The sequence below is a fragment of the Castor canadensis genome, chromosome 1, assembly GCF_047511655.1.
Source record: "Castor canadensis chromosome 1, mCasCan1.hap1v2, whole genome shotgun sequence".
Classification (NCBI taxonomy): Eukaryota; Metazoa; Chordata; class Mammalia; order Rodentia; family Castoridae; genus Castor; species Castor canadensis.
This window is the reverse complement of record NC_133386.1, coordinates 190,272,300-190,286,372: the sequence shown is the minus strand read 5'-3', so window position 1 is coordinate 190,286,372 and position 14,073 is coordinate 190,272,300. Positions and strand designations below refer to the sequence as shown.

The window sequence follows — 14,073 nt, the reverse complement described above, 5'->3', positions numbered from 1 at the left end:
GTTTTGCTTCTTCTTGGTGGTTTTGTCTGTAAGGTGTATATCCACAGTCTCTCTGAGATTTTGCTTTAGGAGGCACGCTTTCTGTTTCCTCCCTCTAGTCGTCATCTTGGAATCTCCAAATTTCTTCTTTTGAGAAAGTTCTGATTAGTTCCCTTGCCCACTTCTTTGTTGGCTCATAATTTTGGGAGAGCTTTGTTTTTTGAGTTCCCCATATATTGTGGTTATCAGGCCTTTGTCTGGTGTATAGCTGGCAAATATTTTCTCCTACTCTGTGGGTGGTCTCCTCGGTTTAGAGACCATTTCTTTTGTTGAGCAGAAGCTTTTTAGTTTTATGAAGCCCCATTTATCTATGCTATCTCTTAGTTGCTGAGCTGCTGGAGTTCATTGAGAAAGTCCTTGAGTATACCTGTTAGTTCCAAAGTATTTCCTACTCTTTCCTGACCCAACTTTAGAGTTTGTGATCTGATATTAAGATCCTTGATCCATTTTCAGTTAATATTGGTATAGGTTGATATACATGGATCTAGTTTCAGTTTTTTGCAGACTGCTAACAAGTTTTCGCAACAGTTTTTGTAGAAGAGGCTGCTTTTTCTCCATCGTAAATTTTTAGCGCCTTTGTCAAAGACAAGTTGGTTATAGTTGTGTGTCTTTACATCTGGGTCCTCTGTTCTGTTCCACTGGTCATCATGTCCGTTTTTGTGCCAGTACCATGCTGTTTTTATTGTTATTGCTTTGTAATATAGTTTGAAGTCAGGTATCGTGATACCTCCAGCATTGTTCTTTTGACTGAGTATTGCCTTGGCTATTCGTGGCCTCTTGTGTTTCCGTATAAATTTAATGGTAGATTTTTCAATCTCTTTAGTGAATGTCATTGGAATTTTGATGGGAATTGCATTAAACATGTAGATTACTTTTGGGAGTATAGACATTTTTACTATGTTGATTCTACCAATCCATGAGCATCAGAGTTCTCTCCACTTTCTATAGTCTTCCTCAATCTCTTTCTTCAGGAGATTGTAGTTTACCTTGTAGAGGTCATTCACATCCTTAGTTAAGTTACTCCTAAGTATTTGATTTTTTTGAGGCCATTGTAAATGTAATTGTTTTCATACATTCTTTTTCAGTTTGTTCATTATTAGTGTATAGAAATGCTAATGATTTTTCTATGTTGATTTTATATCCTGCTACCTTTCTATAGCTGTTGATGGTGTCTTGGAGCTTTTGAGTAGTTTCTTTAAGGTATAGGATCATGTTGTCTGCAAATAGGGATATTTTGACAGTTTCTTTACCTATTTGTATTCCTTTTATTCCTTCTTCTTGCCTAATTGTTCTGCCTGGGAATTTCAGTACTATGTTGAATAGGAGTGGAGATAGTGGGCCTCCTTGTCTCATTCCTGATTTTAGATGAAATGGTTTCAGTTTTCACCATTAAGTATAATGCTGGCTGTAGGTTTGTCATATATAGCTTTTATAATGTTGAAGTACTTTCTTTCCATTCCTACTTTTCTTAGAGCTTTTTTCATGAAATGGTGTTGGATCTTATCAAAGGCTTTTTCAGCATCTTTTGAGATGATCAAGTGGTTTTTGTCTTTGCTTATATTAATGTGGTGTATTACATTTATTGATTTACGTATGTTGAACCACCCCTGAATTCCTGGGATGAAGCCTGCTTGGTCGTTGTGAGTGATCTTTTTGATGTGTTGTTGAATTCAGTTTGCCAGTATTTTACTGAGGATTTTTGCATCAATGTTCATTAAGGCGGTTGACCTACAGTTCTTTTTTGGAGGTTTCTTTGCCTGGGTTTGGGATAAGCATAAAACAGTATTCATAAGATATGTTAAGGAGTTTTCCTTCCCTTTCTATTTATGGAACAGTTTAAAGAGAGTTAGTATTAGTTCTTCTTTAAAGGTCTGATAGAATTCAATAGAGAATCCAACAGGTCCTGGACTTTTCTTTTTAGGGAGACTCTTGCTTGCTGCTTCAATTTCATTTTGTGTTGGCTAATATCCCCTTGGTTCAGTTTTGGATGATCATAAGTATCTGAAATCTGTTCATTTCTTCAAATTTTTCAAATTTATTTGAATATATGTTCTCAAAGTAGTGTCTGATGATTTCCCAAACTTCCTTGGTGTTTGTGGTCATCTCCCCTTTTGCATTTTTGATTTTACTGATTTGGGTTTTTTCTCTCCTCATTTTAGTCAAGTTTGCCAGGGGTCTATTGCTCTTGTTTATTTTTTCAAAGACCAACTTTTTGTTTCATTGATTCTTTGTATGTTTTTTTTGGTTTCTATTTCATTGATTTCAACTCTTATTTTTATTATTTCTCTACTTCTATTTGTTTTGGGACTTGCTTGTTTTTGTTTTCCTAGGAGTTTGATGTGTATCATTAGGTCATTGATTTGAGATCTTTCAGTCTTTTTAATATATGCATTCAGGCTATAAACTTTCCTCTCAGGACTGTCTTTGCTGTGTCCTATAGGTTCCAGTAGGTTGTGTTTTCATTTTCATTGACTTCCAGGAGCCTTTTAATTTCCTCTTTTATTTCATCAATGACCCTTTTTTCATTAAGCATTGAGTTATTCAGTTTTCAGCTGTTTGCATGTTTTTTGTCTTTATTTTTGTTGTTGAGATCTAGTTTTATTGCATTGTGATCAGATAGAATGCATGGTATTATTTCTTGAGGCTTTTTTGTGCCCTAGGATATGATCTATTTTGGAGATGGTTCTGTGGGATGCTGAGAAAAATATATATTGTGTAGAAGTTGGATAAAATGTTCTGTAGACATCAACTAGGTCCATTTGCTCTATGGTATGCTATAGATCTGGGATTTCTTTATTGACTTTTTGTTTGGATGACCTATCCATTGATGATAATGAAGTGTTAAATTCTCCCACTATTACTGTGTTGGAGTTAATATAAGCTTTTACCTCTTTCAAGGTATGTTTGATTTAATTGAGTGCATTGTCATTGGGTGCATATAGGTTGATAATTGTTATTTCCTTTTGGTCTATTTACCCTTTTATTGGTATGAATGTCCTTCTTTATCTCATTTGATCAATGTAGATTTGAAGTCTACTTTGTCACAGGTAAGTATTGCTATTCCTGCCTGTTTTGGGGGACCATTGTCTTGGTAAGTCTTCTTCCAACCTTCATCCTAAGCCTACACTTATTTCTATCAATGAGATGGGTCTCCTGTAAGCAACAAATTGTTGGATCTTCCTTTTTAATCCAGTTCATCAAATGGTGCCTTTGGATGGGGGAGTTAAGTCCGTTAACATTAAGTGTCACTACTGATAGATATGAGGTGAGTCCTGTCATTTAGTTGTTTTAGTTGTTTGAAGGTTTGATTGTGTGTAGATAAATTGATGTTACTCTACTTTCTTGCTGTTTTTCTCCTGTAGTTTGGTGCTGCCTGCCCTTTCATGGTTATGTTGGGTTTCACTTTCTGTGGATTTCTGCAGAATCCCTTGAAGAATCTTTTGTAGTGGTGGCTTGGTTTTCATGTATTGTTTTAGTTTCTGCTTATCATGGAAAACTTCTTTTGCTCCATCTATTTTGAATAATAATTTTGCTGGGTAGTGTATCCTGGGGTTGAAGTTATTTTCATTCAGTGCCTGGAAGATCTCACCCCAAGTTCTTATTGCTTTTAGTGTTTCTGTTGAGAAGTCTGCTGTGATTTTGATGGGTTTGCCTTTGTATGTTATTTGTTTTTTCTCTCTTATAGCCTTCAATATTCTTTCTCTAGTCTCTGAACTTTTTGCTTTAATGATAATATGTCATGGGGTAGTCCTATTTTGGTCAGGTCTGTTTAGTGTTTTGGAGGCTTCCTGTTTCTGTATAGGCATAGTTTTCTCTAGATTTGCAAATTATCTATTATTATTTTGTTGAATATATTATGCATTCCTTTTGCTTGCACCTCTTCTCCTTCTTCAATGCCCATGATTCTTAGGTTTGTCTTTTGATAGATCAGTAAGGTCTTGCATTTTCTTTTCACAGGTCTTGAGTTGTTTAACTAATACTTCTTTGATTTTTCCTTTAATTACCATTTCATCTTTGAGTTCTGAGATTCTGTCTTCTGCTTGTTCCTGTCTACTGGATTGGCCTTCCATTTTCTTTTGCATTTTTGTTTCATTCTTTTTTCTGAGGTTTTCCATATTCTGAGTCACTTTCTCTTTATTATTGTCTATTTTTGTCCTCAGTTCATTTATCTCTTTTTTTTATTGTGTTCTTTATTTCAATTTGGTGTTTATACAGTGCTTCTATAGTTTCTTTTATTTGTTCTTGTGCTTTCTCAAATTGTCTATATTTGTTTTCTTGGAATTTCTTGATTGTCTCCTGTACATTTTGGTTGACCATATCCAGTATCATCTCTATAAAATTCTCATTGATTACTTGCAGGATTTCTTCTTTCAGATTGTTCTTGTGGGCTTCATTGGGTTCTTTGGCATAGTTTATCTTCATTTTGTTGGAGTTTGGATCTGAATATCTGTTTTCTTCATTTTCTTTGGTTCCCATACTAATTTTTTGCTGTGGGGAAACTAAGTTTTCCTGTTTTTTCTGTCTTCCCATCATTGCCCTTGCCTGTACTGTGCCTGTACTGTGTGTAATTCAGTATTGCCTAGCTTGTAATTGTAACAATGATGACATGTAGAATGGAAGGGTGAGAGGAGATGGAAAGCAAAGAAGGTAAAGAAAAAGGGGAAAAACAGAACAAAAAACAGAGTTGAAGAAATAAACAGGGAGAGATAATGTACTAATCAACAGTGAGCTGGTAGTCTGCATCTCCCCAGCAGGGTAGGAGCTGGGGTCTAGCAGTGCCAGAGCCCTCCTGGTTTCTCAATGATTTAACTTTCAAACACTTTGGAGGTTTCAGTAGAGGTTGGCCATCAACTGTTTTTGGCCCGAGACACCACAGAACATTCTGGGAGCTTTGTTGACCAGGATACCTTCTTTTTCTTTTTTTAAAGAAAGAAATTGTTTGGCTCACTGTAATCCTAGCTTTGTAGGCAACAGACTGTCTATCAGGAGAATCGTGGTTCAAAGCCAATCCCCTGCTGTTGTTTTTGTTGTGGAGTTCTAATTTTAATTCACTGTGATCAGATAGAATGCATAGGATTATTTCTATTTTCTTATATTTGCTGAGGCTTGCTTTGTGCCATAATATGTGATCAAATTTGGAGAATGTTCTGTGGGTTGCTGAGAAGAATGTATTTGTGGAGGAGTTGGAAGAAATACTCTGTAGACATCAAATAGGTCCATTTGATCTGTTGTGTGATTTAGTTCTAGAATTTCTTTATTGATTTTTTTTCAATGACCTATCTATCGATGATGGGGGTTATTAAAGTCTCCCACTACCACTGTGTTAGAGTCTATATATGCTTTTAGGTTCTTCAGAGTATGTTTGATTAAATTGGGTTCAATAATGTTGGGTGCATATAACTTGATAATTGTTATTTCTTTTTGGTGTATTTTTCCTTTTATTAGTATGGAGTGTCCTTCTTTATCTCTTTTGATCAATGAAAGTTCAAAGTCTACTTTGTCTGAGATAAATATTTCTACTCCTGTCTGTTTTCAGGGGCCACTAGTTTGGTAAAACTTCTTCCAGCCTTTCGCCCTAAGCCAGTGTTTGTTTCTTTCAAGGAGGTGGATCTCCTGTAAACAACAGATTGTTGGTCTTCTTTTTTAACCAGTTTGCCAAATTATGTCTTTTGATGGGGGAGTTACATCCGTTAACATTCAGTGTTAATATTGCTAAGCATGTGGTGATTCTTGTCATTTAGTTGTTTTGTTGTTTAAGGGTTTGATTGTGTGAGCTGAATCAATGATACTCTCTGATTCCCTTTTCCTGTGGTTTGGTACTGCCTGTCCTCTCATTGTTGTGTTTGCTTTCATTTGCTGTGTGCAGAATTCCTTGGAGAATCTTTTGTAGTGGTGGCTTGGTAGTCATATATTGTTTTAGTTTCTGTTTATTGTGGCAGACATTTATTTCTCCATCTATTTTGAATGACAGTTTTGCTGGGTAGAGTATCCTAGGGTTGAAGTTATTTTCATTCAGTGCCCAGAATACCTCATTCCATGCCCTTCTTGCTTTTAAGGTTTCCATTGAGAAATCTGCTGTGACTTTGATGTGCTTACCTTTATATGTTGTTTGTTTTTTTCTCTTACAGCCTTCAATATTATTTCTCTATTCTCTGTGCTTGTTGTTTTAATTATAATATGTCATGGGGAAGTTCTATTTTGGCCAAGTCTGTCTAGTGTCCTGGATGCTTCCTGTACCTGAATGGGCATAATTTTCTCTATATTTGGGAAAATTTCTATTATTATTTTATTGAATATATTATAGATCACTTTAGCTTGGACCACTTCTCCTTCTTTATATCCCATGATTCTCAGGTTTGGTCTTTTGATGTAGTCAGGGGATTATTGCATGTTCCTTTTACAAGACTTGAGTTATTTAACTAATAGCTCTGTAGTTTTTCCTTTAATTACCATCTTATCTTCAAGTTCTGAGATTCTGTGTTCTGCTTGTTCTAGTCTGCTGGAGTGGTCTTCCCCTTTGTTTGTGTTTGTGTTTCATTTTTTTTTCCAAGGTTTTCCATTTCATGGGTCACTTCCTCTTTAATATTGTCTATTTTTATCTTTAAGTATTATATCTCTCTATGTATAGTGTTCTCTGTTTCACTTTGGTGTTTATTTATGGCTCCTATGAATTCATTTGTTTCTATGTCTTCTCTTTTTCTTTATTTTTGGTGTCTTGAAATTTCTTGAGTGCCTCTTGTTCATTTTAGTTAACTGTCTAGTATCATCTCTATCAAATTATCAGCAAGTACTCGCAGGATTTCTTCTTTGAGAATATTCTTGTTGACATTGTTGGGCTCCTTGGTGTCATTTATCTTTATTTTGTTGGAATCAGGAATTGCATATCCATTTTCTTCATTTCCCTCTGAATCCTGTATTAAATTAATTTGGGGTGGTGGAGAATAGTTTTCATCCCATTTTCTTCTAATCCTTCCACTTGGTACTGTGCAATTATGTTCTTGATAGCATAGTTGGTAGTTTCAGTCATTTTTGTTTTGTGGTTGTGTATTTATCTAAGTGTGTGTTTGCTATTTCTGTCCCTTGTCTGGGTGTAATTTAGTATTGACTAGTTCACAGGTTTAATACCCTACCAGTAATTATGTGTTATATAGAAGATCCCCTATTGGTAATATCTATAAGCAGTGGGGGTTGTGTGGTTAACGTTTGTAATGTAATGCTAGCTATATAAATTTGGGGAGTTGGATAGGGTAGCACTAAAGGTGCAAATGAGAAGTGGGTGGGTAAGTGGGGAAAGCAGTATGAGGGCTACTGTTTTTATGTTCTTTGTGTATGTTTGGGTATATTTCTGTTGTTTTAGGAAAGACTGTGTTAGGGATTGCAGGGGCTTGGGGGCTGTGTAAAGTTGTTATAGTAGGTTGTTCAGTGGGTGATGAGTGTGAAGGAGGGAAGGGTAGTCTTGTGACAGGTTAAGGGAAAATGGAGGGGAAGGTGAGGGCTGGAGGGGAGTGGGTGAGAGGGAGCAGAATGAATTACTGGATAGGGGAGAGAAAAGAAAAAAAATGGGAGTGAAAGTAAAAATAGAAAACCTGCAGTAATATAACTAAAACAAACAAAGAAATTAACAAACAAACAAGAAAGAAAGAAAAACAAACAAACAAAAGTCTAGGTTCAGGAACAATAGAATTTCAATCTTAGTTTAAGTTCTGTTGTTACTCCTCCAGCATCCAGTCCTAGTGCTGGTATTTAAGCAGAAGCTCTGTCATAGTCTCACCAGGTGGTTGGACTGTGGGTAATATTTTTTTCTTCTGTCTTTCAGTGGCAGCTGCTTTGTCAGCTCCTCCCTCAGTGAATGTGGCAGTTTAAGTTTACATTCTGTTCTCAGTTTAAGGAGATCAGTTCTGTAGTCCACCAGCCATCATGCCTTGGAGGTGGCTTTTCACTGTGCTTATTTACTGGGGGCTTGTTTCTTTGCCTCAACCCCTTTCTCTGGGGCAAGGTCAGTGATCCCTCAGCTGGCCCCCTTCTGTCAGCCTGTTGTAATGAGTCACTGTTTGCTTTTCAATTTTGCAAAGCTGTTTGACTCTGGATGTTGCTTACTGGCTCAGGAAATGAGTTTTTTGGTCTGCTACCTGCCCTACTTCAGACAGTGGCTTATCACCCACCTGCTGTTGTCCTTCCTGCCTTTCCAACCATTTGTTTACTGATAGTTGCCATGGAGTTTAGCTCTTTGCTCCTTTCCCCTTCTCTGGTGTGCTTTCAGTGTTCTTTCCCCCTCTGGTGTGTGCTACTTTTCAGTTCATTGTTTATTGTTCAGTTTTTTTTTTGTGTGGGGTGTAAGTATGTCCAGGGGGCTGTGCTATTTTATCCCAGGGGTGGCTGGGAAATTATTATGTGATGCTTGCCACTCTCCTGTTTGGTCTGCTGAATAGTTCCCAAGCAGGTTTGGAGCAGGTGGTGTAAGTGGTGTTGGTGGCAGTGGTGGCAGCCCACCTGTTTTCTCGGTGTCATGTGGTGCAGAGAAGCTTTCTATGGGCTAGGGGTTCAGGGAGTTGAGTTTTTGATTTTTCTTGGTGCATTATTTCTGCCAACTGTGGCTCCAGTGTCTCAGCAAGATTTTGACATCATGGAGTTCACACTTTCCAGTTCTGCACCCTGGTCACCATCTTGGATCCCTTCCTTTCTTATTTCTGATGGATCTATTTTTAAAAATTTCAATAGATACAACTTCATCCAGAGAATATTATTTTAAGTACCATGATATTGTTAGTTTGAGGTATGTGGTGTGATCTCTTTGTCTTATGTGATATCTAGTGGGTGTCTAGATATGTAACAGGGTCTCAGTAAATATTTGCTCCAAGGTGGTAACTTGGAGAGAAATTGCCCCTGTTATATTGTTCATTTTTATTAGGATATATTTGTCATAGGGAGGGATTCATTTTGACAGAACTTAATAAGTCTATATTGTAGAAGAAGGAAAAAAGGAAGCAAGAGTTGATGTGTATCAAAGGGATGCACGAAAAGTAAGAGCTATCAAAATGCGGCGAAGGTAATGTAAATAGAGGCTATTTACTTGAATGACTTCTGAAAGTCAGAATACCTCATCAGAAATTAGAAAGGTCCCTCAACTTCAGCAAGACATTTCCTGCATCCCAGATTATGGGCAAGTAACCATTTCTCTGAATACTCATTTTATAGTGATAAAAGTAAATAAATTACAATAATACAAAGAATCAGAATGCTAATATACAATGCTGAATTATTTCTTATTGGCTAAATGAATGATTGATAAATGTGTATTATAAATTGGTTTAAAGTGCTTTAAACTGGTGAATGGTACTAAAATTATTGATTTAAAATTTTTTTAGGCTTCTCACTATCTTACATCTAGAACACCTGAGCCCATGGCCACTATAAATAATGTGAATGACTTTATTTTCACTGGCCTTTTCCAGGATCCAGGGGTGCAGAGAGTGTGCTTCATGTTCTTTCTTCCCATGTACCTGGCCACAGTGGTGGGCAGTGGTTTCATTGTTGTGACAGTTAGCTTCAGTAAGAGTCTGTTTCGCCCATGTACATCTTCCTCAGCTACCTGTCTGTAGAGGAGATCTGTTATTCTTCTACTGTTGTCCCCAAACTCATCATGGATTTTCTTGCCAAGACTAAAACCATCTTGCTGAAGAGTTGTCTGACTCAAATATTCTTCTTCCATTTCTTTGGTGTCATTGAGGTTCTTTTGCTTGTGGTGATGGCCTATGACTGCTATGTGGCCATCTGCAAGCCTTTTCACTATATGAAAATTATTAGCTATCGGCTGTCATATGCTGGTGTCTGGTGTCTGGTGGAGGATATTATGCACTCCAAAATTCAGATTTTCATCACCATACCCTTGCTCTTCTGTGCTCCCAATGTAATTGACCACTATTTCTGTGATCTCCAGCCACTATTTAAGTTTGTGTGCACTGACACCATTAGGGAGGGGATTATTGTATGCACCAACAATGGATTAGTCTCTACCCTTTTACTCCTCATCTTGGTGTCTTCCTATGTCATCAACCTGTCAACTTGAGGAGCCATTCAGCTGAGGATAGGCACAAGGCACTCTGACTTGTGCCTCTCACATCAGAGTGATCATCTTGTTCTTTGACCTGCTGTCTTTCTCTATTTGTGGCCTTCCTCTAGCTTTACTGAAGACAAACTCGTGGCCCTGTTTTACACAGTCATCATATCCATGCTGAATCCTATCATATACACACTCAGAAATGCAGAGGTGAGAATAGCTGTGAGGAAGTTTTTGGGCAGAAAGAACTGTGGAGTTGAGTGAAAGGAGATATAGGGGATGGGAAAGGGATTTTAAAATGTACTTCCATTGTTGTTGAAGTGGATTTTGCTTTTTGTGACATATTCAAGTATGGAAGCAACAAGTGTCAGAACATAGTCTTCTTACAGCTGCACATCTCCTCAGGAAACAAAGTCTCCCTATCTTTCCAGTGTAAAGTGTAAAGACAGAGGTGAGATAACCACACTGATTCTTGTGGAATATGATTGGCTCCATAGAATTGCACAGTATCATGGGTTTGGGTAATTTGAAGGCTCAAACCAAGTGCATATACAAAGAAAATTTAGAAAACATCTTTGAGGAGATTCCAAGACGGCGGCTAGAGGGAAGAAGCAGAAAGTGTGCCTCCTAAAATGAAATCTTTGAGAGGCGCTGGAGACACACCTTGCAGGCATGGCCACTGAGAAGAGGCAAAACTTTGACCCTTCCATACCTCCAGCCTGTGCAGAGCAGCTCCACTTCATGTTGAACAGAGAAATCAGGAGGACCCCCTGGCTGCTGCCAGTCACATGCACCCAGACGGCTTGGGAAGACACAGACAACATGAGCTAAGCAGTAAACAGTACTCCCATAGACAACCCTAGGCCAGGTCAGCATAGCCCCCTGGACAGACCAACTCCTCACCCAGGAAAAAAAGAGAAACTGAGTAATAAGCAATAACAACAATAAAGACATGTAGCAAAGAGCGTGGGGCACCCTGAGCACCAAAGGGGGGCAGGTAAATATCTTCTGGAACTGTAAATAAACAAGCCAGGCCTGGCTGGAGAGAGTGGGAGTGGTGGTGCACCCCCAGCAACCAGGAGCAGGAAAGCTTGTGAGAGTGGTGGAGGGAGGAAAACTCCACAGGAGACAGGGGAGACCTACTTCCCACGTGAGCTGTAAACAAACATGCCAGCTGGCAGGAGCAGCAGCACAAGCCCAGCAATCAGGAGTGGGAAATCTTGTAAAATTGGCGGTGAGAGGAAAACTCCACAGGAGAGGGGTGAAGACCCACCTCCCATGTGAACTGTGAATTGACACATAGGCCTGAGAAAGCTGGTGCAGTGCCACCTTTCCCAGTGTGCTTGGAAAGGGGAAAGGTTGTAGCAGCAGCTCACACACAGGAGAACTCTGAGTAAACAAAGAGTGCAGGGCAAAGTGAGTGTTAAGCTCATCCCTGAGATCTGCATAAATAATGCCTCCAGCAACAGCAGTGGGCAGGGAAGCCACAGCCACAGATAGCCATTCACAGAACTGCCTCCAGGCTCTTTTTATTCTCTCTCCCTACCTTTGAAGAGAAAACAACTGAACTACACCTGAATGCTGAAAAACTGTATTGCATTTGAACTTGGGACACTTTGTTTTTGTTTTTCTTTGCTTTGTGCGGTTTTGGTCTATTTTATTTTTCCCCTTTGATGAGACAACTACAGAGCAACAACTGAGGCACCATCTCCAGGATTGGAGGCTGAGGGACAAACACCAGAATTATTAAAACTGAAACTTTGTTGCATTTTAACTTGGAGATTTTATTTTATTTTATTATATATATATATATTTTTTTTTTTAAATTTACTTATTTTTTATTTACATTCTTAGTTTTATTTTTTATTTTCTTCATCTGTCTATCACTGTAATGCCTTTTCAGGTTATGGTTGATTAGTACACTGTCTTTCCCTGTTTTTACCTTTAAAACGGTTTTTGTTTGTTTCTTTGTTCTGTTTTTTTCTACCTCTTTATTTGTTTATCACTTTTCCTTTAACTTCTTTGCTTTCCATATCCTCTTACCCTTCCATTCTAAATATCACTAGTGCTATTATTACAAGACAGAAAATACCTAACCACACACAGTACAGGGGCAATAACAACAACAAGGGCAATGACAGGAAGACAGAAAAACCAGGGAAGCCAGTTTCCCCACAGCAAAAAATTAGTACAGGAACCTGAGGGAAATGAAGAAAACAGATACTCAGATCCAGACTCCAACAAAATGAAGATAAACTATCCCAAAGAACCCAATGAAGCTCACAAAAATAATCTAAAAGAAGAAATACTATAGGTACTCAATGAGAATTTTATAGAGATGATACTGGATATGGTCAACCAAAATGTATACGTGGCACTCAAGAAATTCCAAGACAACAAAAATAGAGAATTTGAAAAAGCAAAAGAAGAAATAAAGGAAATCATAGAAGCACTGTTTAAACACCAAAGTGAAACAAAGAACACAGTTCATAAACAGATAAATGAACTCAGGACAAAAATAGACAACATTAAAGAGGAAATGACCCAGGCTATGGAAAACCTCAGAAAGAAGAATGAAACACAACTGCAAAAAAAAAAAAAAACGGAGACCAATCCAGCAGAATAGAACAAACAGAAGACAGAATCTCAGAATTTGAAGATGAAATGGTAATTAAAGGAAAAACTGAAGAACTATTAGTTAAACAACTCAAGGCCTGTGAAAAGAAAATGCAAGAACTCACCGACTCCATCAAAAGACCCAACCTGAGAATCATGGGCATTGAAGGAGAAGAGGGACAAGCAAAGGGAATGCATAATATATTCAACAAAATAATAACAGAAAATTTCCCAAATCTAGAGAAAGATATTCCCATACAGATGCAAGAGGCCTCCGGGACACCAAACAGACCAGACCAAAATAAAACTACCCCACAACATATTATCATTAAAACATCAAGTTCAGAAACTAGTGAAAGAATATTGAAGGCTGGGAAAGAGAAAAAACAAATAACATACAAAGGCAAACCCATCAAAATCACAGCAGACATGCCAACCATAACATTAAAAGCAAGAAGAGCTTGGGGAGAGATCTCCCAGGCACTGATTGAAAATAATTTCAACCCCAGGGTACTCTACCCAGCAAAAATATCATTCAAACATACCCTGAAAGACCTGAAGGCATATATTAACTCCAACACAGTGGTTGTGGGAGACTTTAACACCCCATTATCATCAATAGATAGGTCATCCAAACAAAAAATCAATAAAGAAACTCAAGATCTAAAATATACAATAGATCAAATGGACCTACTTGATGTCTACAGAACATTTCATCCAACTTCTACACAATATACATTCTTCTCAGCAGCCCATGGAACGTTCTCCAAAATAGATCATATCCTATCCACAAAGGAAGTCTCATCAAATAAAAGAAAATAGAAATTACACCATGGATAATATCTGATCACATGCAATAAAACTAGAACACAACAACAAAAGTAAAGACAAAAAACATGTAAAAACATGCAAACAGCTGGAAACTGAATAACTCATTACTTAATGAACATTGGGTCATTGATGAAATAAAAGAGGAAATTAAAAAGATCATGGAAGCCCATGAAAATGAAAACACAACCGGAACTTATGGGACACAGCAAAGGCAGTCTGAGAGGAAAGTTTACAGCCTGAGTTCATATATTAAAAAGACTGCAAGATCCCAAATCAATGACGTAATGATACATCTCAAACTCTTAGCAAAACAAGAACAAGCAAATCCCAAAACAAATAGAAGGAGAGAAATAATAAAAATAAGAGCTGAAATCAATGAAACAGAAAACAAAAAAAACATACAAAGAATTAATGAAGCAAAAAGTTGGTTCTCTGAAAAAATAAATAAGATCAACATACCCCTGGGAAACCTGACTAAAATGAGGAGAGAAAAAAAGCCAAATTAGTAGAATCAGGAATGCCGACTATCT

General features: G+C 37.6%; 1 pseudogene; it reads left to right on the top strand.

The window, feature by feature from the left end:
• The first annotated feature begins 9,440 nt into the window (after positions 1-9,440).
• On the top strand, positions 9,441-10,360 carry LOC141416893 (olfactory receptor 4B1-like; annotated as a pseudogene).
• Positions 10,361-14,073: the final 3,713 nt, after the last annotated feature.